The sequence below is a fragment of the Epinephelus moara genome, chromosome 12 (genome assembly GCF_006386435.1).
Source record: "Epinephelus moara isolate mb chromosome 12, YSFRI_EMoa_1.0, whole genome shotgun sequence".
NCBI classification, from domain to species: domain Eukaryota; kingdom Metazoa; phylum Chordata; class Actinopteri; order Perciformes; family Serranidae; genus Epinephelus; species Epinephelus moara.
The window spans coordinates 38,432,154-38,459,059 of record NC_065517.1 but is presented as its reverse complement, the minus strand read 5'-3'; the positions used below and the strand labels follow the sequence as shown (position 1 = coordinate 38,459,059).

The 26,906-nt window shown below is 41.4% G+C and overlaps 1 protein-coding gene across 1 annotated transcript in view; it reads left to right on the top strand.

Moving 5' to 3' along the window:
* The window catches only part of LOC126399217 (kelch-like protein 29), a 359,560-nt gene that overhangs the window by 23,351 nt on the left and 309,303 nt on the right, over positions 1 to 26,906 (top strand). The window contains exon 3 of the mRNA XM_050059067.1: positions 19,990 to 20,056. The gene's annotated coding sequence lies outside the window, so the exon portion shown is untranslated. The remainder of the gene's footprint in view (positions 1 to 19,989; positions 20,057 to 26,906) is intronic.

Here is a 26,906-nt window from a genome sequence, read left to right as displayed (position 1 = left end):
CCACTGGTATGTTGGTATGTTGTCGCTTCAAGTGCAGATTCCTGTGGTAAATTGAAAATTCACGAAGTGGACGAGTTGATGAGGATCACTTGAGCGGAGCGTCAGGCCTTTGTGCACCAGAGTGTCTCTACATCAGCCATTAGTTCACCAGTGCACTCGCAACATGAAGTGCTTGTCAGATGGGCGAACATCTTTAGGCCATCAAAGTTAGGGAGGATGCATCCAACAATTTCTGTAATTCTCCAAAACCAGGTGTGCAGAGGAAGGTTTGAACCTCTCTCCCAGGCTTTCTTTTTTCATTCTGTACACAAATAATTTAGTCACTTTTTGTGTGTGCACCCGAGTACAGCACTATGAATGTTTTCGTGAGAGAAAGTGTGCGTCGTTGTCCTCATATTTAATTGATTATCACTTGAGGTGTAAATCATCACAATGTAATATGATTCCTGTTCTTGGGACAACAATGCGATATTTGCTAATATCACTAAGCTTTCCATGATATGATTTTGATTTGATTCAATACGTGGGCCTGCGATCGATATGAGACTATATCAGTGAATATCATGGCTGGGGCGATATACTTATCTCCCAGTTCCATTATGTCATGATACTTTGGTGCTGGTTCGATTTGTATGGTGATTCCACAAATTGTGTGATTCAATACTACAATTTATTGAGTTTTTAAACACTAGACCAACAAAAGTTGAATCATGCACATCTAGAGACTGTTTATTATGAGGCATATTTCCAAAAACAATTTAAGTCACACATCAGCCTCTCTGACCCGTATTTCAGCAGCATCATAAGCTGCATAGAAAAGTGGTAGATAAGCTAATAACTGTTTTTCTGGTTTTATTTTTGACTATTTTACTCCAGTGAAGCACTTTGTGACCTTGCTCTGTGAAAGACCCTTTGCATTTTACTCACTTACTTCCTAAAATGTACACGTACAATTGAATGAATAAAAAAAATATGTAGTTTTTGATATAAACTGCTACATTTAACTTCTCCTGCAGTGTTTCCCATGCATCAATTTATTTGTGGCGGCTGCGACAACATCAGCTTTGACTGGCATTTTAAAAAAATTTTTTATATTAAAAATAGATAAAATCTAATTTAATTGTGGAGCTATGTGCAGCGCACTTATTCGCTCACCCCCTCCTTGATCCACTCGTTGTTTATTAGGCCACAAATGAGACAAGAATTAGCAAGCTAGTGCACCTGGTGATCCCTCCACCTTACTCCCTGGAGTCAGAGACTGTTTCCCGGTAGGAGAGTGGTTAGAAGCTCAGATGACGGACCTTGCAGTAGCAGCGCCCCAGTAGCGAGGGTCACAGCGTGCTGGGTCTAACCCGTGTAAAGGCAGCAACATAAAGTTTGCTGATCTAGCAAAGAGTTTACTCTGAACTGACTGAATTTGAGTTGCCACAGCTGCTAGTAAAGGTCCGTGGACCGTCGGCCATTTTCTGCTGTCTCACCTTGGCTTTGTTTTCATGTTACTCATACTACCACAATAAAAGCGGCAACTTCTTTCCACCTCCAAATTTGAATTAAATAGATTCAGGCAGTGAAAAATCAATTAAAAATGATGAGATGATGAACAGACTTTATTTTCTTCGATAAAACTGTTGATGTTGACAAAGTTTTTATTTGGGGACATAATTTGAAGTTAAAAAAGGTAATAAAATGCAATAAATTTTATCACAATACTCAGCATATTGCAACAGGTTTAAAATTGCAATAATACTATATTGTGACTTATTGTGATAAATATTCTCATTATCTTTTTCTTAGCATCTCACCATTATCTGCCTGATGTGGTGGCCAGCACTGTATTGATGTTGTCACATTGCATCAATAATATTGGATTGTTCGTCAGTGAATCAATATGGATGTATTCTTACACCAATTATTGCATCTTGACCCTTCTAATTATGGCGAGCTTTTCACACCGACTTTGAGCTTGGCCCTCCGGGACGGCCATTATGCCTAACAACACTTAATATGATCTTTGAGCACACTCCAGCCCGTTGCCCACCAGGTTGCGAGTATCCACACACTAATCTTACCTCAACAGTAATGCAACAAGAAATATTATGGCATTATACTGTATATAATGGCACAAGTTCTATAGTGATTGTTTGGCCTTGAAATGCTGCTCTGCATTATAATTAATCCATAATGGAGAGTTCAAGATTATTTATAACAAAGCAACTGCAGCATTTAGAGTCTCAGATTTTGTATTTGTTTGAACTTGCAGTGAATATCACAAGAAAGGTGTTTAAACTTTTAAGGCCCACTATTTGAAACTCTGCATTCAACCCATCTACTTGCTAATCTAAAATGTCTGTGGGAATATCTTATGGCCAGTGGTTACCGCCGCCGGCTATAAGGTGTCGCCATCCGTCTCCGCATGCCCATAAAGCTCCGAGTGGTTTGGGGTTTTTCCATTAGTTGGTATGACTGTTCTTACTCCAAACAAACTGCACAACATTTTGCTTGGAATGGGACACAGACTTGCATTTTCCGGCAGCCGCGGTGTGGTTATTTGTTGCAGAGCCAAGTTCTGAATGCTGTTGTTCTCATTTTAACTAAAAAGAGTGAGTGATCTAGAGTTTGTTTAAACCACTCCAGACATTCTCGGTGTGAATGTGTCCTGAATCATCACAGCAGTGTGAGAAAAAGAAGAAAGAATAATATTGGTTTAGTATAGAAAAATTATAGAATCCAAATGATCCAAAGTGCCCAGCTGCCTGCCAAGCCTGCCTCCTGAATTTGAGCTGGAACACAACACAATAGGTTTTTTTTGTTTTTTTTATTTTACCACATACCTTGGGAAGTAATGGTCATCATCACCCTTGTTTGCCCGGCAGTGTGCTGTTTACGTAGGACCCCCAGACGGTAAGCTAAAGCTGTCTGCAGGAATCATTCTCAAGGCCACCTCAAGTAATGATAGATGACAAGCTTCTGCAAGGAGGAAAACAGGTCTCCTGGTAGCACGCAGAGCCACTCAGACAGAGGTGCCATCCGCTGGCAGCCTACCTGCTGCACTAGTTGTGGAGGAGGGTTGGGGTGGTGGCGGTGAATAAAAGACCGGAGAGGACTCTGCAGCACCTAATGAGAGAGATAGCTACAGCTCTCCTGTTGAGGAGTGCAGTAAATTACGCTGAGGCGTGTGCAGCGACGACTCCTTGTCAGTGAATGCTAATAAAACTGAGTGGTCACCTTTCTGTAGCCGAACAAGAAGTTCCAGTATTGTGCTGGTCTGCAGGACTAACTTTGACTTTGGGCTGAGCATTAAATTTTAATGACTTTATTATTAATTTTATATGTGCTATGCAGATCTCATTTTCTATCTGTAGTCATTATGTTTAGCACCTGTGAGGGAGCGTTCTCTGGAACAGTGGGCGCCGGGCTGGCGTGCCATATGCCAACCAAGACAAAATGGAAAAAAAATTGTGTCTGTCGTTTTGATAATTGTTTCTGTGGAACTACAGAAACAATGGATATCCACAGTTAATTCTGTGCAAATAGAGTAGTGAAGGAACGAGTACCTTCAGTTCCCTCATCTTGAAGTTAGTGTTTTGTTTTGTTTTTTAAACGGGTTTTTGGTTAGATGCCTGAAGTAGCTAATGTGGTTGACACAAGCTTTAAAAACATTCACATTTTGTTTCTACGACATTAAAAACATCGCTCAATACTAGTGGTGTAACAATACATTGATCTGGGTTGATCTATCGATTAAACAACATTCCAATATCCTTAATTCAAAGTGTAAACATTGATGCATGTTGTGACCTTAAGATATACCTTTACTTAGAAATTCCCATGGCACATCTGTGTCACCATTTCCGTCCAAGAACACCTCCTTCCTAAATATTCAAACAGTGCTAGAAGCCCAGAACCAGACAGACAATGGCCAGCAGGAAAATAACCCCAGAATTGAGCGTAGCGTTAGTTCAGACAGTTCATCGCACATCCCAGCTCCATCAGCTGATCTCAAACAGCCCAATCACCTGATGGCGCAGCTGATAGATCACATGATTCCTTTCTATGCAACCAACTGGCGAATCTCATTCAGGGTGGCATATTTAAACTGCTCTGAGCTGCCTACTGTTGCTGCTTCCTCTGCAAGCTGCTTTGCAACCTGCCTCCGCCCCAGCTCCTCCTTTTCATGCTGTGTCTGACTTATCAATGTCATTTCTGTTTGTCACTAATGCAGCTCTCCCTGCCTTACGCTTTCCTTGTAGGCACATGGAAGGGCAGGGAGGTTTCTTGCTGAATGAAATTTTTGAGTATCACAGACTTTTCGTTGCTACCGAGGTTATTTTCTGCAGTGGAAAAATCCCATTGGCTATTTTAAAAGGTGACCAGGGCAATGCTAACCGCCTGGTAGGCCTACAAATAAACACCATCCGTGCAGTACTCCTTTACTTTGGTGACTCCATTCGCTGACAGTTTTACAACCTGCCGCCAACAGCCCAACAACCGGCTGATATATTTGCTATGTAGCACAAGCTCTTATAGTTTATTAAGTCCTATCAATAAACAAAATCCATCCATTTTTAACTGCTTATCCAAAGCTGGGTCATGGGGACAGCAGGCTGAGAAAGCATTCCAGACGTCCATCTCCTCAGCAACACTTTCCAGCTCCTCCTGGGGGACCCTGGGCGTTCCCAGGCCAGACGAGCTACTATGTAATCCCTCCAGCGTGTACTGGGTCCATTCTGGGGCCTCCTACCTGTTGGAGTAAACTCTTAAAAAGTCAAGAAAGGAAATATTTTGTTTTCCTCATCAAACAGTTTGGTGAAAGACAGAAACTTGAATTCAGAGGATTTATGGATGTATTTTTCTAAGATGAGCCTAATTGTTTAGCTAGCCTTGTTAACTCATTGTAAAATGCACTTTCTTCGAACTCGACAGAAACAAAACTCACCAAATCGGTCTTTGTTTGTCTTCTCTATGTTCCAGCAACCACCAAATCGGGTTTGGTGGAAATAAACCCTTAATTCATTGAGTTACATATGAAAATATGCTGGCTGCATACGCTGTTTTTCCCCGCTGTCTCCTTTTGCCTGCTGGGCAGCGGCCCTTGCTTATTCTTTGGAGGCACACTATTGAATTAGCCAAAAAAAAAAAAAGATAAAAAATAGTAAAAAAACAAACAAAAAACCAACAACCAGTGATGCGTTCATCCAACAAACTTTGACACATTCCCTCGGTGATGCAAGATAGAGCCAATCGGAGTCTGGAGCATGTTCCAGGACACCACCGTCAACCCCACCGATGACATGAGTGAATTTACTGAATCTGTGGTGGATTTAATTTGTAGAACAACAGAAGCAACTGTTCCCAAAACTACAATAAAATTATCCCACAACCAGACACCATGGATTACCAGAACCATCTGGAAGCATGGACGATTACAGTGCAGCAGTCGTCAATGTAAGAAGGGGCAAAAAAGGACAAATTGTAGAGCACAAGTTGAAGGAGCTGAGTGGCATTTCACTGGAGTTGTACCTCGTATGTCTCCATGTGACAAATTTATGATTGACCGATTGATGGGTTTAAGAAAACCTGGAACCTGGTCAAACCTGGTCTGGGAAAGTGGTCAAGTTGTGCTATATGATCACTGGTGTCATTTTTAATAACCTACAGCATCTGTATGGAGAGAGGGTCACCTCTAAAGCTCGGTCTATTGTCTCAGACTCTCAACATGTCCTCCATGTTGAGTTTAAGATGCTTCCACTTGGGCGGAGGTTTTGCCTCTCTAAATTTTGCACTTAGCGTTACAGATCGTCCTTTGTCCCGTCTGCTATTGCTCATCTTAACCAGCAGTGACCACTAATTGTCCATGATTCACCCCTGACAGTGTGTGATACTGGATTCTGTTTGTTTTGTTTTACTTATGATTACTGTCTGTATCACAGATTGCCCCCCAGGGACATTAAAGTTTTACCTTACCTTACCTCACCTTACCTTACCTAACTACAAAAGCACTCCATTAGAGCTGCAAGTAATGACTGTTTTTATTATTGATTAATGTTGTATATGTTGAATTTTTTGACTGATATTTAAAACTCTACTGTTTTAAAACTGGGCCCAATGTGTGACCTTGATCCAGGGACCCCACTGGTTGTTCTGGTTGTCACTGGTTTGTGAACAAGAACAAGAATTTCCTTAGGGACGAAGTATGAATTGAATTGAATCTGCAGATGATTTCCTTAATTAATTAATTCATTGTTTAGTCTAAAAATGTCAGCAAATAGTAGAAAATGTTCTGTCCAGTTTCCCAGAGTCAGAGGTGATGTCTTTAGATGTAGTTTTGTTCAATCATTAGTCTAAAATCTAAAGATGTTCTGTTAACAATTATATCAAACAAAAGCAGCAAATTCTCTCATTGGGAAAAGCTGCAATGGACAAAATAGAGTGTCAAACCATTAAAAATCATTCTCTTTGAACTATGGCAATCTGACCATTAGTTTCAAAGATATTTTCCTCTGAACCGACTGACAGCCTCGGGCTTTGCTGCCAGTGAGGGGAACATTCATCCTTAGAACATTTCAAACATGCATTTATATCACACTTCCCTGCACCACACCATATGTTGTCAGTCTAGTTTTATAACCTTAGACACTAATCCATTAACGACATTGCTTATAGCCATAATTACAATTAGTCTGCAATGACACTAATAATTGATGATATAGAATTAATACATTTGTTTTGCATTTTTAAGAACGCATTATCCATCTTGAGAAAATACAATAATACATTATTACAGGCTGTGCTTTTGCAAACATGTGCTCCTACCTAATGGAACGTCCTGCTGTGAGGGGGATAAAGATATTAAAATGCACTCTCCTGTTAATTTTTAGTGGCTCATGCCCTGTCACGTGTTCTCTCCCACTGCCACATTTTTCAGCACCGTTGGATACAGCAGAAGTGGCGTTATGTAATATATAACACTCCTGAGGACGGGCTTCTTCCCGCCACCAGGGTAGAACATGAAAGTTCTTTTTCACGGGGTAATTTTGGACGATTTTTGCCCCCAGTGTTTGATATTTGGAGGCATTTATATCCACATTCACACCTTTTTTGGCCCCCTTGATTTTGTTTTGATGATGTTGAATTTGGCTGACTTGAGTTCTGCCCTTTGACCCAATTATTTTTCACACTGACTGCCACCATTATTAAGACTAGACGGAGTATACACCTGCTGACAAAGGGGAAAAAGCCTTGAGAAGGGTATTCATCTGTTCACAGCGCGGTGAAGTATTTAGCTTTGGAGACAGAAAATGATGAGGGCAGTTCTGTTATGTTCTAAGCAAAAAAAGCGATGTCACTAATGACGTGACCCTTGAACCGCCCGCCATGAGGTGCATGTCTTATATTGCCTTTGCCGCTGAGAGCAATCAGGTGTGCAGGAAGGAGGGAGAGCAGAAAGCGGGGAGCAAGGTCATGTTTTTCACAAGCCTCCCCCGCTGCCATTCAAGAGACGACCCGCCGCCCTCACAGCGCGCAGCCACTGCCTTAATGATAAAAATGGCGTCCTCCTTTTTTCCCCCCTTTTTTGTCAGGCTCACAGGGATCCCATTCACATGCCGCTACCAGACCATAACAGAGGCGGAACATAAACACACATGCATAAACACAGGCCGCGGCTCGCGCTGTCACACGGACCCGCTAATATTCCTGTCACATAAACGGAGAGGCATTGTCTCCTGCTCGCTCATGGGGTGATTAAGACGTAAGGCACCGCAGGGGGCCGGCCCGTGGTTAAAGGGGCATGGAATCCTAAGAGGCTGACACACTCACGCACACACACTCACACACAGCAGGGGTTTCTTAGCATGGCATCTTATCCAGGCCATTGAGGCTAATATCTGTGAATGGGGCATGCTGGCACTTTAAGCCGCGCTATCAGTGTTGTCTCTTTTCCTTAAAATGCTCCCCGGGGACCGCGCGGCATAAACACATCATAAGGGAGAGGAGAAGTATGTAACTACTTTATTTTAAGTGTCCTCACTAAGGAGTAGAGGAGTGGATTAAGGGCAATACTCCTCCGTTTCAAGTCATTTAAGTCTAACTGTCACATCATGTTTTGCTCAGGAGATAAAACTTCTCTACTTTGCAGGCAAAGAGTTTCAACGCTACCTGCTTTGGCTCCATGATGTCACCATCATGTATGCTCAGTGATGTTTTAAAGGAGCAGTGTGTAAGATTTAGGAGGATTTAGTTGCATTTAGCAGTGAGGATTGCAGATTAGAGCCAGCTCAAACTTTTCCAGGTTGGAATTCTTTTAGTTTTTATTGTTCAGGAGGTTTTTACCCGGGGTTGGGGTTAGTGTGCTGACCTTTTATCGTTGATGACTTAAGATCCAGACGTTCAGGAGGCTTCTACCATAAGCCGAAGTATCCGCAGAGGTCTCTACCTCTCCAAAACAAAAGGACCCGTTGATTAAAACCAATAAAAACACAGAGTTAAGACATTTCACGTTAAAAAAAATGTTTTTTTCCGCTGTCTCGTTGCAGACAGGCTACTTACTACGAAAACATGAATGGCCCTCTCTAGAGCCAGAGTTTGGTTTGTCCATTCGAGGCTACTGTAGAAACATGGCAGTACAACATAACGATCTCCGTAGACAAGGACCTGCTCTCTCAATACAAACAGCTCATTTTAAGGTAACAAAAACACAACGATTCTTATTCTCAGGTGATTATACATTAAAGGAAACATACTTATTATATACTTATCCCCCTCCATCCTACACACTGCACCTTTTGAATAACCAGTTCCAAGAGCTCTTTCAAACAGCACACTGTAAGCAGGCTACGAAAAGCCTATCGCATATATTACAGTTTCATTATAAGCTTTCCAATATGAAAAAAGCCTTATTTTTAACTATTCTGAAAATGTCAGCTGGCCTTCCACTGAGAAGTACTCAATGTTCTAAACCTTTTTTTGAATCATTTTATATAAACTTTGGTTCAAACAGAAAACCTTCCTGAAATTAATAAACTCTCTCTCAATAGTGTCATCTGAGGATGGGCAGCAGTGACATTGAGCTACAGACGAACAACATATGACAAATCCAAAAAACAAAACAAAAAAAAAACAGGCATCTCATTGATTATAACACAGCCAGCTGCAATTTATTGATAGAAGCATGAGCTGAAGAAATACCGGGCTTTAAAAAAAACACACCTGCAATGAAAAAATCATTCAAATCCAACAGTCGGACGTCGACAAAAACAAGCTTTACTGGCTTGTGTTATTGAAAAGCCCCTTTTGAAATGTGTCCTTTTTTTATTCCTGTTATAAATTGGCAATTCAGCCGAGGAATGCAGGTGACATAACGCAAAGAGAAAGCTGCAAAATGTTCAGCATCAATAGCGGTCCATCCATCCATCTGTTCATCCGTGGAATCCTGTCAGCCATGGTTTGCCTGAGCCCTCTGTTGCCAAAACCTTCACCTCCCCTTTGGTGAAGATGTCCTGCAGCCAGATGATATCAAGCAACAGGCTTTGGCTTTTCAGGGCATCCAGTGCGCCTGTCATGTCAGCTGTCTTATTTAAGAATATCTACACCTGAGCGTCCCCTCGTGCTCGGCCTCCATGCAAGTGATGCCATATTGATTTTTATGCGAGGTATCTGGCTACGAGAAGTGTTACGGCATGACCCATATATCAAAGCTTAGAGTGCGTCATTAGTTGGCGTGCTATTGTAAGAGCCAGTAGTTATCACAGCAGATATTGTTTCATTTAATGTCTTGAGGAGCACTCAACTTGAGCATGGATATAAAACAGTGTGTGCTTCAGGAACAGAGTTATAGGTAATTTCATCTTTGCGGAACATTATATTGTATTATATTACTCTCATATTCTGCAGAAGCTAGTGTAAAAAAGGCAGTAAGCTTGTGTTTTTCCAGCCAATAACCCATTGTTTTATTTTACTATAACCTCCACGATGATGCTGACACCACGCACATATAAAACTGAGCATACAAACAGGGCTGTTGTATTAGGGGGGGGGAAGTGGGGCTGATTACCCAGCACGCTAATGGCTTTTTGAAGTAATTAGTGCCATAATTAAATTACAGTTGTCTGAATAAATTGGATGAGAGACTGATATCTCTACAAAGAAAATTAGTGGGTAGGGTTAGCAGTTAGCAGTTAGCAGGGTTAGTGACTTCGAAGTCACTCCTGAGTGGAACATGACACCACTTCAAACAGAAAACTAGCGTCCTTAAAAGTCATAGAATGTCTCAAATTAAGTTATCTTTATGTAAAATTCAGATTCGATGGGATGAAAGTTCAGCTCAAAATGGCGCACCGCTTGGCTTGCAGCCAGTTAGGACACCTCTTTTGTCAGCTGCAAATCCAAAACGATGTCACTGATGCAGGTTTAGCTTTTTAGTTTACTAACTCTGCTCTCCCTCGTCTTGTCACCCCAAAAAAACACATGAATTCTCAAGTAAACAAACATAGCATGCGCTGCTTGTGCCTCCTTTCACATCTACTGAAATGTGATCTCTTTCATGTTGCTGGTGCCAAGCTCGACTGTAAATTGCACATCCTGTGAGACACTTGTGGCTCTGTTAGTCCATTTATAAACCTAATATTATTATTGTCAGCTTCCTTTTTTTTCCAGCATAAAAAAAAACAGAACAAAAACTGATTGGGTAAATACACATCTTTACTGCCTTAAGGATTAGTGTATCTATTGATTATTTTTCCAGACCAGTGTCATCTTTTTGAGTCCTGCAGAGTCTCCCATATTCTTCCTAGTTGTGCTTCTTGTGGTCTCAGTATGTGCGTCAATTTCTCTGTTAAAAAGTTTTCCCACAATTGTTAGCCATTGGTCCTTCGTTGGTGGTGTTTCTTTACCCCAGCTTTCTTGTTGCTACTAGCAACATTTTGATTAAATATCTCTCACTAGCAACAACTAACAACTGTTAGGAACCTCTTATCCTATTATGTGCTTAAACTCTTTACGTACCATTTTCCAAAATACAGATATTTTCTGACATTTCCAAAAAACATAAGAGTGGTCTACATCAAAAGACCTGCACTCTTGCCAACATTTCTGGCAACTATGGAGACGCTTACCATTCAGTTTTAATGTAATAAAGAAACGAATCAGATTCTTCCATGAGAATTCCCTCCATGTTCATGTGGTTGAATGGTGTATCTTCCACATATTGTGCGAATCTTCATCTGAAATTACTACATTGAGTTCTTTCTCCCATTTCACCTTGATATATTTAGTTTAATGCTTGATATTTGTGTTTAATCCTTGGTATAATGCCGCAATTATTCTTATGTCACCGTGTCAGCTTCCTTTTAATATGCCAGAATGTGTCACAGTAACAAATACCAGTTCAGCCGGTTGGCATTAGACCGGCAAAACCGGAGTTTGACCCAACTCTATTAGTGTAGGCTCTCTGAGGCCCTTTCAAAAGGTGCAAAGTGGTTTAGTCCGCCCCTGCACTAGGATTCATCTCTAAACACAGCTAAAGCTGAGTGAGTGACTGCTTAATACCACCGGAGCACCAAGGAACGCTGTCATGTCTTTCTCAATCTGGGTTCCAAAAAAAGAAAATGAGAGTAAGGGAAGGGAAAAGAGAGTAAACTGAGGGAAAACAGCTTCTGACTGATTTATTTCAAAAGAAATTTGAGCACAACCAACACAGTTCAAGAACGGTTTAGCTGATATCAGCAGTTGTTTGATTGAAGGCATTCAGACAGTCAGGAATCTAACGTTAGCCTGGAGCGTATCTACATTGTATAACATAGATTAATCAGTATCATAAATTAGCATCATGGTTACAATGTTGTCTGGCGGTAGGAGCCTAGCAGTACTAACATCAGGTATATATGGCTATGAGCAATAAGGGCCCAGAATACTTGCTTTCATAATGTTTTAAACCAGACTGATGTGTTGAATGTCCCAGCTGCTGCACAAACATGGCAAAATGAACTTTATGTAAATATAGACGAGGATGACTAGGATTGGATATGGAACCATATAAGGAAGATATCAGTGTGTAATCGATTAGATTGTTCCAATTGCACATTTCTCCCAGTTTAAGATTTGAAATGAACCCCCAGATTTCACCTCTGTCTCTAGAATGTATAATCTCAGTAGGAACATACACACATTGTGTCTGGCTCTATCCTAAAATTCAAGCATACTATGTAGACATTCGGCAGGATATGGAAAAAATTCTTAATATTGCTTTATGTATGAATCCTGTGTGTTTACTCCTGGGTCACCCGTGTCCAGATTCTCTTCCATCAAGTACGATATTCTTGCATATGCTGCGAGGAAGAATATCTTTTTGTCATGCATAAGTGACATACACAAGATAATCATGGAGTGTTTTCCTCTCGAATCCCTGACCTGTTTGCTTCACTCCACAAAGGGACGATTCATTAAAATATGGACTCCATACCTCCAAACTAGAAACTAGAATGTGGCTTCAACAACAGGCATTTTTCTTGATAGAGTTATAGACACTGCACTTATGGATCGTACTGTTGTTTTGAATTCATATCTAAATGTTTCGTCATTTATATTCTTGATAGTTGTTCAGACCAATGTTCTGCTGAGCTGTTTGATGTTTATAAAAAAGAGAAACAATAAATATACATGGAAAAGAAAAGGGCCCAGAATTTGCATAGGGCTAGCGTTTGGTGCTGCTTCTGCACACACACTGTATTGTGCAGTAGATTTAGATAAAAACCATAGGTTTTTGCTGTTCCTTCCTCTTTGTTGCTTGCTGAACTTGGCCGGACATTTAACATTTCCAGCTGACTCAAGCATTTTTGAAGGGGGGGAAAAATATACGATTCCTTCTCCTTTTTGCCTTCTGGGTCGAGCTTTCGCGCTGCACAGCGGCTTCCTGTCCAGCATCAGTCTAAGAACACACTGACATTGTGAATAGCCACGGTCCAGCCCCCGCTCCGGCCCCCACTGTCAGATTCACAGATACATTTGAAAGGAAGCAATTTCCATGCCTGGTATGAAAACTCCTTTTTAACCTTAATTACATCGCCGCTCTGTGAGGACCAAATGTTCTCCGCTGAAATTAATTTCCCAACAGGGACTCTTATCAAAGAATTCAGATGTACCTTCTTATCATGTGTGGTCAATGGGTCCGCGTGAAAATTTACTCTGAATTAATTGCGAGTATCATTTGCCAAATTCTTATTTGGATATCTCCCTAATGTTGACATAAGCCTTAATGGCCATCTGCAGAGTGCAACTCATTATGGCACATATCTCTCTCCCTACATATGTAGGAGACGTCTCAGATGTTTTATAGTGTTTTCCACTGCTGTTCACAAGCGTGACTACGGTGCCAAGAACAGCGTGCACGCTTTTTCTGCTCGAGGCAGAGAAAAACTAAAACTGCATTTTCCACTTAAACAGAGGACTTGAGAGGCTGCTGTCATTTATCTGAATGGTTATTGCTGAAGTCTTTCAGCAGAGATGAGAGAGCTAATACAGACATTAAGTAGTTGAGAGATTACTGGCATGCTACAGGTCATTTGCAGTTATGCATTTAGCCGGGTCCTTGAAGTAGATAGTAAGATTTATTCTTCAGATTCTATCTGGCCTTAACGATAAAGTCAGGAGGCTCCATCAGAAATCGCACCTCTTGAACCACAGGTTGTGCAGTTGGTGTTTGTCAGACTGTTCAAAGGATCCTCGTGCAGTTTTATGGGTAAGACACATGTGTAGTGCAGATGTCAAAGCAGTTCTATAGGAGCTCAGCAGAGGTTACCCCGTACTTGTGAATGTGCATTCCTGCACCATATGTGTTTTTCCTCAACTCTGCCCCCAGAGCGTCTTCCCATATCACTCAGGCAAAAACAAATCAACTCTCGGTTTAACTCCCTCTGCTTACTAAAATAATCAGAATTCACATCAGCTGAGCTGCTCGCACAACTCAACAGTTTTTCCCTCCAAACTGAAAAATGAAAGTGCAGCTTGTAAAATTGATTTTGAGATTGAAGCAGAAATTCATGTTGCTAAAAAAACCCTCGACACTATAGCATAGAGGAGCTGAGCAGGAAAACAGTGCAGCATGCAGCGAGTGCCTAGCTAGTCGTGTTGTCTGGAGTGTGCTTGAGGTATGAGCAGGTGTTCTTGGCTTTGGAGAGCAGTTGAAAAAGAAGCCCTCTTCCATACATACTGACCTTGTGCGGCGAGACGAGCTGATGAAAGAAAAACAAATATGTCAGTGAATAGTCTATCAAAAATGCTGCGCCTCTCTGTGCAGTTGTCTCGCAGGTGTTACTTCAGAGGATGCCACCTACAGATTTTATTTAATGTATTGATTTGAGCGGGTTGACACACTCACTGCGGAATTTAAAAGCATCCAGTATGCAATCACTTGCGTCTGTCACAAACCTTTTTCCCTGCCATTTTATCTCATCATGTCACTTATGTTCTACGCAGCTGTTTGCGGTGAGAATTGGGTCTGCCTCTCTCGTTTTTGTCAAACTTATACCAACCCACTGAGATCAGATTAAAGCCGACACGTCAAACACAACACCACTGAGTCGCACGCCCGGAGCAAAGCATGCTGGGATGGAGAGACACATACAGCACGCTGCTCTGTGACAGCTGTACATTCCGGTAATTTAAGTGGCGCTGTCTGCTGTAATTGCCGTGAATCTGATTTGGATGTATGGTCCATGGGGGATTTTAATGCAGCCATACTGTAATATGTTTTTTATGAGATTTCTCATAATCTTGTTTTCTCTGGGATTGATACTGCACATATGTCTTCCTCTATTTTGTCTCCTTGTTTGGTTCAGCAGTGAAGTTTCTCACACCTGTGCTGAAAAAAAAAAGTCATCAGAAAACTCGATTTTCAGATACTTTTGCCCAATTCCATTTCTTATTTTTACCCTTACCCCTGGTTTTTGAAAGTTTCAAAGGGTAGTGATTAAAATCTTCCCCTATGACCATAGACAACCCTTCAAGACCCTGATATGTAGGCTTGCCCCCTAATAGTTGACCAAACATTAGTCGACCAGAAAGGTCATTAGTTGGCAGGATTTCATTGGTTGCTTAGTCACAGAAAAAAACACATGAAACAAACGTGAAACTCTATTAGGAGCTGCACCTTGGCAAAATACATCAAAACCTATATGACTGGACCATGTGGGAATTTAATTTGAAAGGACAGACACAGGAAGTGTCCTCGTCAGGTTAATTTCCAGGGCTGGTACCTGCGGTTATTCCACAGGCTAGTTAATAACATGTCGGGCAGGAAATCCAAAGTGTGGGATCATCTTGAGAAGGTGAAGGACGAACCCAAGTTGATATGTAAACTCATCTTCATTGGTCGACTACAAACATGACGTATCATCTGAAACATGGAAGTAGCTACATGCCCATTAGCCCACAGCGTCATTAACAGGCGGCTCGCTCAGTGTGTGACGTGCACTTGTAGATAAAATATAGGCCTATATTAATGAAGGTTCATCATCATTGTTGCCCTGCCCAAAATGTATAAATTAATAAGTCAATTAATATCGTAAACATGCAGGCGACTAGTCGACTAATGGTCCTATGATGACTATTGGTCGACTAGGAAAATTCTTAGTCGGGGGCAGCCCTACTAATTCATCGTCAGTAGTTGTCGATGGCATTTACTTCAAAAGTTATCAAGTAACAAAGAACACTGCTTCCTTACCAGCGGTGCTCTGTAGGCTAACGTTAGCTCCTACCCTGCCAGTCTGCACTGATAATAGAAGAGAGGTAACAATTGCAGTGAGCCTACATTTTAGCTAGACTTAAGCCTAGTTTCTACTACATAAGTGTACGGAGACGAGTCAACAGGAGTTCATTCATTCCTATGGGAATCTTGGTGATATCCGATGTGCCTGCGTAACTCCTTCCCTTCGTAATATTTTCGTCTGGAATTTGCCCAGAGTACGTTTAAAAAAATCGCACTTTTGCTGTGGATTTCGGAGAGACCATTTGACTTTGTGCTAGCTTAGCTAACAGGCTGCTAACTAGCTAACCGGCTATTTCCTACAGTTCAGTTGCTTGGAGGAGTTAACATTTTGAGATATATTTCAAAACCAATTAAATCTAATGGTTTCATCATCATCTGAAAGTCCAGTAACAATCTGATCCTTTGTTTATATCATAACATTAAATCTCTCTGTCTACACCAGCTCTCATGTGTCTGCTGTAAACTGGCATTAAATGTAAGTTGCTTAGCACTGTAAAGGTGTCTTTCCTTGGAGCGGTGGTAGGCGAAAAGCCTTGTTTCTTCTGAGTAATGCAGCTTGTCAGGCAGTGTGTATGTATAATTGTAAGCCTGTTTGTTTTACTGTGGTGTAAAATTGTTCCAAGAAAAGCTGTAATACAGACTGTTTGTCTTCTTGCAAAACTATTCAATTACTGAGCATTATGAAGAATATAAATTACTTATAGTGTGTACTATGTGGCGAGATTGTGTACAGAAATATCTGATTATAATGTAAATATATAGTGTGTATAAGCATATGGACAAATTAGAATTTATAGATATACTAAGCCCACTCCTCAACCTCTTAATTTACTCCAACTTTCTCCAGAGTAAATTAACTTGCATGTCTCGCTTCCATCTTCGTCACACCTGAAGTTTAGTTCGCCTTACTTTACCCCAAATATTATCATTTTCTCATCCCCATGGCAAAAACATGGAACAAGTTTTTTGAGGTAGAAGTTACACTTCCCTATCATCTCTGGGGAATGAAGTTTTTTGACATGCCTGGAGTGATTTCAGCACATCCAAGCAAAGAGCTGACAGGGTCACCAACCTGTGAGCCTCGGCCCCTTCCCCTTACATTGCACCCACGCCATCGGCACTTTCTACTTTCTTCTGCCCCTCTCTGCTTTTAAAACTTCATTTTTTTTTTATCTCTTTACCAATTCAGCCACTTCTGGGCTGAGAGGGCCTCTTGTTTTGGTTGTGAAAAATCAATAGCCATTACAGGAGGGAGCGAAAGAGAGAGGGAGAGCATGCTGGAGAGGGAGGGAGACAGACTGCTATCCCTGTCAGTCTGACCCTGCCTGACGGCTGTCATCTCCCTTAATTGCTTTGCTAATATCATCCCCACTCAGCCTGGATCTAGGTCAGCGAGGCCCCTCTGCTGGAGCTGACTGGAGGCTGTCCTTCTCCATGATCTCTCCCTCTCGCTGCCTTTTTTTCGTTTTCCCCTTCAGGCTCATCTCAATTAGAATAAAAACATACAGTAAGAATACCAGAAAGATACGTTGCTTCTTGTTCTGAGATGACCCCGGTTTGGATTAATCCAATCAGAAACCTTATTTTTTTCCCGGCAGTAGATAATCATTTATGCACCCAGCTCTATTCTGGGATGGGAAATAGGCTCGCCAGAATTAACCTTTATATTTCCCTCAGGTGATGCAAGATCTGCTTTTCCTTTGTCTACCAGCTCTCTGCTGTTTGCACCTTCAGGTCAGACTACAAAGCTTCTTAGTAACCGAGAGGCTTAACATTGATAACTTCAGCAAATAACCTGTTTGCTGTTTGTTTTATATGTTAGCTGTGATAATTAAGACGGTAGAAAAATTAATCTCTGCTCAGAAATTGCATACTGCCCGGTGGTTTCATCCAAACAAGACAGATTCCACTATAAATTGAATGCAGTTGACACAGGAAGAATGAACTTTTACTGCTGTTATTTAGCAGGGTGAAATTGTGTTTGGAAAATTTAAAGTTGCAGTCACTAAGTTTTATGCATAACCATTTATTTAGAAGCAATAAAAATAAATAGCCTGTTTGGTTGCCAAGGACGGGCGGGATGATACATCAGAAATGTAGAATCAGCAGCAGCACTGTTCCTCTGCTGTTTCTTCAAAGTGATGTATCATTAGTACAGATGTATATAAAGCTCTAATGGGAGGTCTGAGACAGACATCAATCACTGATGTATCAGTCGGTCTTAAAGGGAGAATTCACCACCTTTTAATGTGGAAGTCAGTGTTGAACAAACATGAACCAAGACAGCAACACTTTACTTCTAATGCTTTTTACCTTTCCGACTTAAACTAGCATTTTGCCAAGGGACAAATCAATAAAATAGCTCACGATAACCATTAGTGAGAAATTAACTCACTCAATTAGAGGTCAACTTATATTCGATTTTGTAACAGGAAAAAGCAGATAGTCTCAAAAAATTAGCCAATACCACCAAATTGTAAATGGTAAAAAAAAATAAAAAAATTCAAATGTAATTTGAAACACTGAAATACTTTTTAGTAATTCTGTATTTTTGAATACTCAAAACACTTTCTTAATGATTGATAAAACATAAAAACAAGACTAGGTTAAAGCCTAGTACATGGCTGGACTGTGTATGAAACATTATATTACATTATTATTTTAAAACAAGGGCTTTTAATTTCAAACAGGAAGTGGTGGCATTCACATGTGGCTCTGTAGCCCTTCTTTAGTGGCTCCCTGTGGCTTTGACAAAAAAAAAGAAAATGATGGAAATGAATAAAGGCTATTTTTTTTTAGCATTTTAATTTTTGCTTGTCATTGTTTTAGGCCTAAAGAAATGATACACCTATGCACCAAATAAAAAGAAGCTTTTAAACGTGCAATATGTAATTTTCTGCCGCTAGGGGTCTCAAACCAAAACAATAACAGAAGACGGAGTTGGATGACTTCACGAAGTAGCGTGGGATCATGGGAGTTGTAGTCATATAACAGATACAGATCTGACGTTCCTCACTCCGTGAAACCGAAACCGACCGTGGCAGTTTTTTTGCAGAGCGAGCTTCAGCCATCGCTTCAGCAGCAGCAGAGAAATGCTCATGGGATCACTTGGTTGACCCGTACGTTTCCGTTTTACCGGCTTGTTTACCAGGACGGCTTCGGTGTCAGAAGTTGCAGCAACCGTCAATGCATAATCATGATCCATGACGAGTTAGCTTAGCCTAGCAACAGTAACGTTCGTTCTCTGACGTTTCATCCGGTCTGCTTCTTCTTCTTCTTCTTCTTCATTTAATGGCTATGGTAACTGGAGTTACGTTGCCATTGACATGTGACCCAATGACACGGTCTGTAACTTTCATTAGTATTTCATATTTATCTGGATTTGAAAATTTGTTGGAAACATTTCTGATAATCAAAGTACACAACTAAACAAAATATATAATATTGGTTTAGTCGTTTGTAGACATTTTTATGTGGAAAAACTACATATTATACCTTTAACATTTCGTCTGCTTCAAGTTTTGCCAAATCTTAAGAGCGGTGGCTGGGCTAGCTATGGATTCCAAATCCCAAAAAGTAAGGTTTCGGAGGGGCTTAGAGAATCCAATAGTGTGTGGACAGCTTCATTTTCTTTTGCTCTGCAGAGTTTAAGTTCCAAATATTCATACATTACATACATTAATAGTCTGTGTTACCTTCATTATAAAATAAATATGTTTTGTGGCTTCACACAGATTTTTTCTTTTTTTGAAATACTGTTTTTGGTCAAAAATGGCTCGTCACTGTCACAAACCACCCCAAAGTTTTATGTTAATACTAGGGTTGCAACAGTATGACATTTTCAAGGTACGGTAACCATCTCAGGAAAAATAGTGGTTTCACGGTATCACAATATCACAGTATTACAGAACTTATATAATTATCACTCAGAATGATTCTTAAAGGAATGAAAACAGAAGGGTTATTTTTGGTTGAACAAATGTTTTATTACTATAATTACTACTTGAAACCATTTAAAAGTCACTCTTTTAAAAAGAACTAAGAGGAGATTCTCTATCCAGTTGCATTTTTTGTCTCATACTGTTGATAAGCAAATATACACCATATGATAACTGTCAACTTTTATATCACAGTATACCTTGAAATCGGTATATCCCTGCTTTCTCCAGAGCGATACCTACTGATCAGCATCATTTTGCTCGTTCTAACACTACCCCTTCTCTCTTCAGCTCCAGTTGTTGATGGACGTCCCCGTGTGACTGGTGGAGACTGCGCAGCCATCGGCCACTATCGAAGGTAAGTTCCACAGATAACAGTTCATAAAACATCTCATCGGCACAGATTAATCTGCCCAACCAATAAATCGGTTGACTTCTACACTCAGTAGTCATCTTCCCTTTTGGCCATGCTGGTCTTGGTCGTCTTTTCCAGTTTTTCTTGGAGATCCTGAAGACACCGATATCTCAGGGTTGTTGTCGGTAACAGCATCCACAAAGGAATGTCGCTGAAATTCATCGCAGCAGAAAGCTTCAGTTTCTGTTGCCGTGTTAGCAAAGGGATCACCAGTTGGTGTTGCTCTTGTCAGTTGAAGTGATGGAGGGTACCCACCAGCGGTACCCTCTTGCACGGCTCATGTAGCTGCAGCCTCGGAAACTTCTTTGGTCGTAACGTCACAGCTGTATTTCTGAATCAGCCAAAACACTGTAAAATGCGTCCTCGCATAGCTAGTTTGACACACACATTTTTGGTTCTGCCTCTGGTGGTTTTTGTCATCTCTTTGAGGTTTGTTTTTGGTTGTTTTGTCCCTTTTTGTAGCTATTTTGTGTCTCTTTGTGGTCATTTTGAGTCACTTCCTGGTCAGCACATGTTGATTCAAGTGACATTTTGCAGGTGATGGCCCCCCTGACACTTTGGGCCCCTGGGCCTGTTCAGTAATCCATCCATGGTTAGCAATACAAGAAGACGAAAAGAGGTTCTGTTCTTGAGCGGCATCTAGAGAGGCTGAAACCCAACCTGTAGTTCTTCCTGCATCCAACTACGTCACTGTCACGTTAAATGACACCGCTGGATGGAGAAAGAACAACAGATTTTGCAGCTGCAAACTCAGGTCTCTCAATCAATACAGCGCTCACTGAGGAATATAATGCCTCAATCAATACATGTACCATCAACACTGACTGGACATCCACATAAAAGGTGGTGAATGTTCCCTTTAAATGAAACCTAAGGGGGTGGGAGCTGTGATGAATAACATTTGTTTAGGTCTGAATTTCCAAAACTGTAATCTCTTGTCTCTTCAGCTCATATAAAGCAGCTTAATGAAGTCTGGAAAGCTGACTGCATCCTCTAGTGATCGCTCCAGACGAACCGTGCCGTTCTGTCTCGAATCTGTCAATGCTTCAATTATTTTTACTATCAAGTAGGTTTGCATAACACAACGTTTTCTGAGATGAAACTTAATTTTCCCTTCCAGCTTTACTTGGCAAACTGTCCGCTGGCTGAAGAAAGTAGGCACAATGGAGTCGGTGTTTCTGGGGGGGAGAGGGAGAACATTATGTGAGTGTTTGGGGATGAAGCACAGACCAGCTGTTTTCTGCCTCGGGGAAAATGGCAATATTTTCAGTGTGATTTTGTGAATGTGTTATGGTTTAAGGCGATTTTCTTTCCATTTGTCCAGGGGAGCTTATGTGTCTACATACCTGTTTCACCTTTAGAAATATCTAAAATGGCACCATGCTGTATTTATTTACACTAAGCCTTACAGTTGGACAGTCGTATTCTGATCTTGAATAGATCAGACCAGATCTGCCCAGCAACCTGAAATCCAACCTCATACTGTCACACTTGAGCACAACAAACAAATAGATTAATAATGGAGCGATCTTGAGGGGAAAAAGCAACAATTCTTGTCACTGGGGTGTTTGAAAGCTCTGCCCTCTTGGCTGCAGCTCTTCTGCTGTTTACATCCACAGTCGTGGCTACAGGCAGCCATTTTAAACAAGGTAGCAAAGCACGGACGAGGAGCGAGGGGCTAGTAATTGTGTCAGCGGCAGAGCTCTGAGCCAGTAACTGTCAGGACCTCATACTTTCCCCCTGCTCCCGGTTTAATGGAGCATGTGAGGGCCAAGGTGCGCTGCCCCGGCCCCAGCCTAGGCTCTGTTCAAATGGCCTCCTGTCCTCCGCTGATGGGCACTGTGGAACAATAAGCCTAAGGTGGAGCAGCTGGAGAAAGCATTAGTGAAAGACCCTTCTTTGCAGGTTGCCATTTCAGCCCCACTGCCCTCTGTTTGCTTCCACAATAAGACACATTTTTTTATGACCTGAAACAATAGCAATAACCCTGTTTCGTGCCTCGAGTTGTGGTGTTGAAATTCCGAGTAAATGTACAACTGATGCCAGGGTGTAGCATTCACACATTCAGGTGTAAATAGGCATTTGGAAGCTATAGCTAACAGAGTGCTGATCCCTCCCTGTGAGTCCATGCAAAGTTTTTTTACAACATCTCCGTCCCCCGGTGGGCTGTAATCTTGTGTCTGTTGGCCCGCAGCCGCAGATTCCAAACGCGGTCCGAGCGAAAGCTTCCCTTCATGGTAAAGAGTGAAAGTCCAGCTGTCACCCAAACTGTTTGGTTTGGAGGATCTCGGGAAGTGAATGGAAGCAGAGCCTCTGTGTAGCGCAAGGCCTGTTGTTTTGGAGCTGCTATTGGTGGGAATAGTGCCCAGATTTCACAGATCTGTGGTATCACTGTTCAGACCACATCCAGGCTTGGTACTAATGAGCCTTTGACTCAGAAAGACACATTTCTCATTCACAGTTTCTCTGCTTGCTCTGCGCCTGCATTTTCTCCACACCCGCTTGCTGAATTTCATTGTTCGCCGCACGCGTCACTGCCCTCATGATATCAGAAATTTCACTTCATTACTAGTTATCTGTTTGAATATGCTGAACTATGACACCACTTCAATCAAGTCAAGTACATATTGGTTCTGGGCTTTGATGTCGTTTGTGTGTGCTTCTTTGTCAACTGTGTAAAATAAATTGTTAGCTTGCGGTTTTGTTGAAGCACTTTTTGTGTCGACGATAAAAATAAATGCAATGCATTCAGAGTATTGAACAGAGCTGTTGTTCAGTCTGGCAGGTCAAGCCTCAAGGTTACATTAATAGATTGTGATATCCAATTCTTTCAGATCTTTGGATACTGACAATTGAAAGCACACGCCATCTCAGTACCAACCAACGGGCCGTACACATGCCACATCCTTAACCACCTGGAAAACGTGAGGTCAGCCGTACTCTTGGGCCTTTTCTGTGCCAGCTTTCAAAAGTGTGACAGCAGGTTGCATCTGAGGTTGCTAAGCAACCTTAACAAGCACTGTACATAGCCTGTTTACCTGAAATCATGACTACAGAGCTGATCTTCCTCCAGGTGCTGTTTGTGTGTCGGCCTATTGTCTGTGGGGCAGATGTAAAGCTCTGGCAGCTCTGCACTAAAATGATCAACTTCTTTTCCGTATTCATCAGAGACTGATATTTACAGATGAAGGGAAAGATATCTGTCAGCTGTGATTGGTTGGTCCTCATCACATGGCGTGGTGCGCGCTGCTGTGTTCCAAAAGTAGAACTCTGTTTATCTCAGGATGTAGCCGTCGTGCCTTGAAAAATAGGCGGTTGAGAACGTGTACACTCAGCTCTGGCATCGCTCTGGCGTTTGAGTGTGCCTGCCGCTCAAATGTAAAAAGGGCCCATTTGCACATTTGGAAAGATCATATTTTAAGAAACCTTTTAACCTTTGACCATTCTGAGAAGTTTTTTCTTTCATCATGTTATTAAATTAAAGTAGGTTGTCTTAAACCGTTTAGCACTCAAAAACCAATGAATTTGAGGGGTGCGAAAAACACGGGATGTGTACAGCCCCTAATTTGGAACATTGTTCAAGTGCTGCATGGACAAAGACGGACAGTATTTTGTGGTGGTGCATCATTGCATCGCGCAAGCAAAGGGGCTTAAATTAGCATATGACTACTGCACAGTCATCTGTCCTGCCAGTGAATGCCCCTTGTAACCTTTCCCATTAAATGCGAAACAGTAGCAGGTGTAAGTGGGGTTTTTTTGTGTAGTGGAAATAGGCTTTACTGTAACTTTTTAAAACATTTTTATTGGTCCAGTACTTTGGTTTATGGCCAAATACCTGCAGAACTGACATTCACATTGACCTCAGCTGTGCTCATCAGCACGCTAACACACTAAACTAAGATGGTGAACTTTATACCAGGAAAATGTCAGTGTGTTAGTGTTCTCATCAGCTGTGGTTACATAGACAATGTTTCTTCAATCTGATTGAAATCAAACTGATTAGAAATTCTCACAGAACTCTTAGATACGGGATAAGATGCCTCAAAGCATTCAGTCAGAATGTAACTTTATAGACTTGTGGTTCTGCTCGCGGTGCAGCATCTTATCTGCCGGGAATACAACAAGAGGATGAAGGAGGTTTTTTTACAGCCTTTTTAAGAAAATGTATTTAATTCAAGAAGGTCTCAGTCAAGTTGTTTTGGTGTGCACTCGAGTGCAATTGCTGTGTTCACACCTGCCCAAAGGAACCGCACATAGGGGCAGGCGAACCTGATTGAACCGAACCCTATGGGGCAGGTGTGAAAGCATCCTTAGTCTTGTTACAAACCTGAGACGAAGTCCTTTTTAATGCATAAGACTAACAATTAAAATGTCATGTTACGTGTCTATTCCTGTCGAATGATGTCTTATATAGACTTGAATATTTTGGTCTTTAGGTGGTCACATGTCAAGTGACGTGTCACAGCAGTCAAATTGAAGTCCTATTTTTATCTCAAGTCTACATCACAGGTATCGAGCAAAACAATCTTTTGCACTAGAAACAAAACAGAATTAAAACTTTTAAAAGTTTTGCACCCAGAAGTCTGCAGAGAGCAAAAATCCAGGAAACAATGCAGGTGCGTCCAACACATTGTTTTATCACTGTCTGCTCTGTGCCCGGGCAGCAGGCAGACTCGGCTCGGCTGTGTTCTCATGTCGATTAGCCAAAGCTTGTCTGGTGGCAGCGCTTTCGCCACTCACTTTTTCACTGGAGCACCATCTGCAGCTTGCTGCCTCAGTGTTTGCCTCGCACTTCCCAATCCCATTCAGAAGTGAGTGCCAAAACAATCAGATAGGAAGACATTGACACGAACACTCAGAGGTTGAATTTGTGAGTCAGATTTCCCCCCTTTGCTCCCCTGCATCCTGGTAAACAGATTTTGAAGATGAACTTGTTGAGTGACGTCTTCTTCGCCGTGCAAGGCCGCAGCCTCACAGGGGGAAAATAAACAGCGGTATCGAGGAGTGAAGATGATGACAAGGCTATATTAGGATGATCTTTCCATTGCTTTTCAAATAGCTTCATTTATTTCTTGGAGCCTGGATTGGTCTGGGGATAGTATATATATGTATCTGCTGCAAACTGCCAGTTATCACATTTGACATCACCAGTTGACTCCCATCAGGCTCCAGATGGGAGTCGCTTCACCCACGAAAATGTGGGAATGAAAGAGGCGTTTTCTTTATACAAAAAAACACCAACCCAGCAAAACCTTTTAAAGATTTTGTGCTTATTCAGGCAATTCTGTGTTCCCTAGCTCACGTCAAACTCAGGGCCATGTTGTGCTCGCAAATACTCAAAGCATGAGAGGCGAAATGAAATTGCTTCAATCAATCCTTGATCATTTTTTCTATGGAGAGCTGTGGGGAAACGGTAGATAAAATGGAACGGTTCACCTGAAATCAGCCCTGACGCACGGAGTGACATCAGCATTACCCTTCCTCATCTGTGGGTCTTTTAACAGGAGTATAAATTCAGAGTTGGTTTCACTGCTGGCACGGCTACCTGCGTGGTGTAAACCCTCTTGAACTATTGTAATAATCCACAAAACACTGCACAGCCGGAGGTGAGATGCTATCTACTTCATGCTGGATAATGGACACAAAAATGGATTCACTCAGGACATCAAACTGTTCAGTCATTGTGAAGGATGGTCGCTGGTATTCAGGCTCTTGTCTGGAAAACATGGATTTAAAAAATGCCCAGTCCTTCTGTTGTGAGTCAAGAATCATGTGTTTTGTTGTCGCAAATCGCTGATAATTAACTTTGGCTCACATTTATTTTTAGCTGCAGTGATGTCGCAGTATGTTCCATGTATTTCTCCTCATTCTTAAGACGATCTGAGGAAAATGATGTGCTTCTGGTTTTGTTTGGTTTAAGTGGAGTAAAACATTTTAGCCATGCCAGCTGTGTGGCACTTGATGATGGTGGTGTTGGTCAGTCAGTCCATCACTTCATCATCACTGTTCATGCTGGCGCCCCATGTACAAAGGCAGCGTCTCTGCAGCAGTGGCCGCAGGCTCGATTCCAGCCCACGGCTCCCCACTGCGTGCCATCTTTCTGCTGGATACATTACCATGAATTTTGGTATAGATATCCAAGGTTCCCAGATGATGTATCCTAACGAGCAGCACCACCTGCAGGCCAAAATATTCAGTCATTTAGTCATTTATTCAACCCTGTCAACCATAATAAAAAATAAAGGCACAGGCACATTGATTAGCAACATTACCTCATTGCTAGCAGTTGGGGAAAAAATTGATACAGCATCATATCGCGATATTCTTGTGTGGCAATATCGTGTCGTCACACAGTATCAAGTATTGATTTTTTTAATTGTATGATTTATTAATATTACAAATACAAATTGAACAGACAGAAAACTTATTACATAGGGGTGGGAATCACCAAAAGATCCATAATACGATATTATCACGATACTTAAGTCACGATACAATATTATTGTGATTTATAGTATGTTGCCATATGCTTTGCGATAAAATGTGTTATAATATATTTTGATTTATAACTTCTTTCAATCATATATAATTTATATTTTATATTATAAACTACTCCATACCCATTGGTAGCTTTGTCACCTTCTACCTATGCCAATCCTCAATGCCTATGTGCAGTTTCACATAGATTGACCACGTCAGTGAGTAGAAAAACGTGGGACAGACAGAATGACTGACTGACAGAATGACACACTGACAGTTTCCGTGATTATGTACAGCATACCATACCATGACT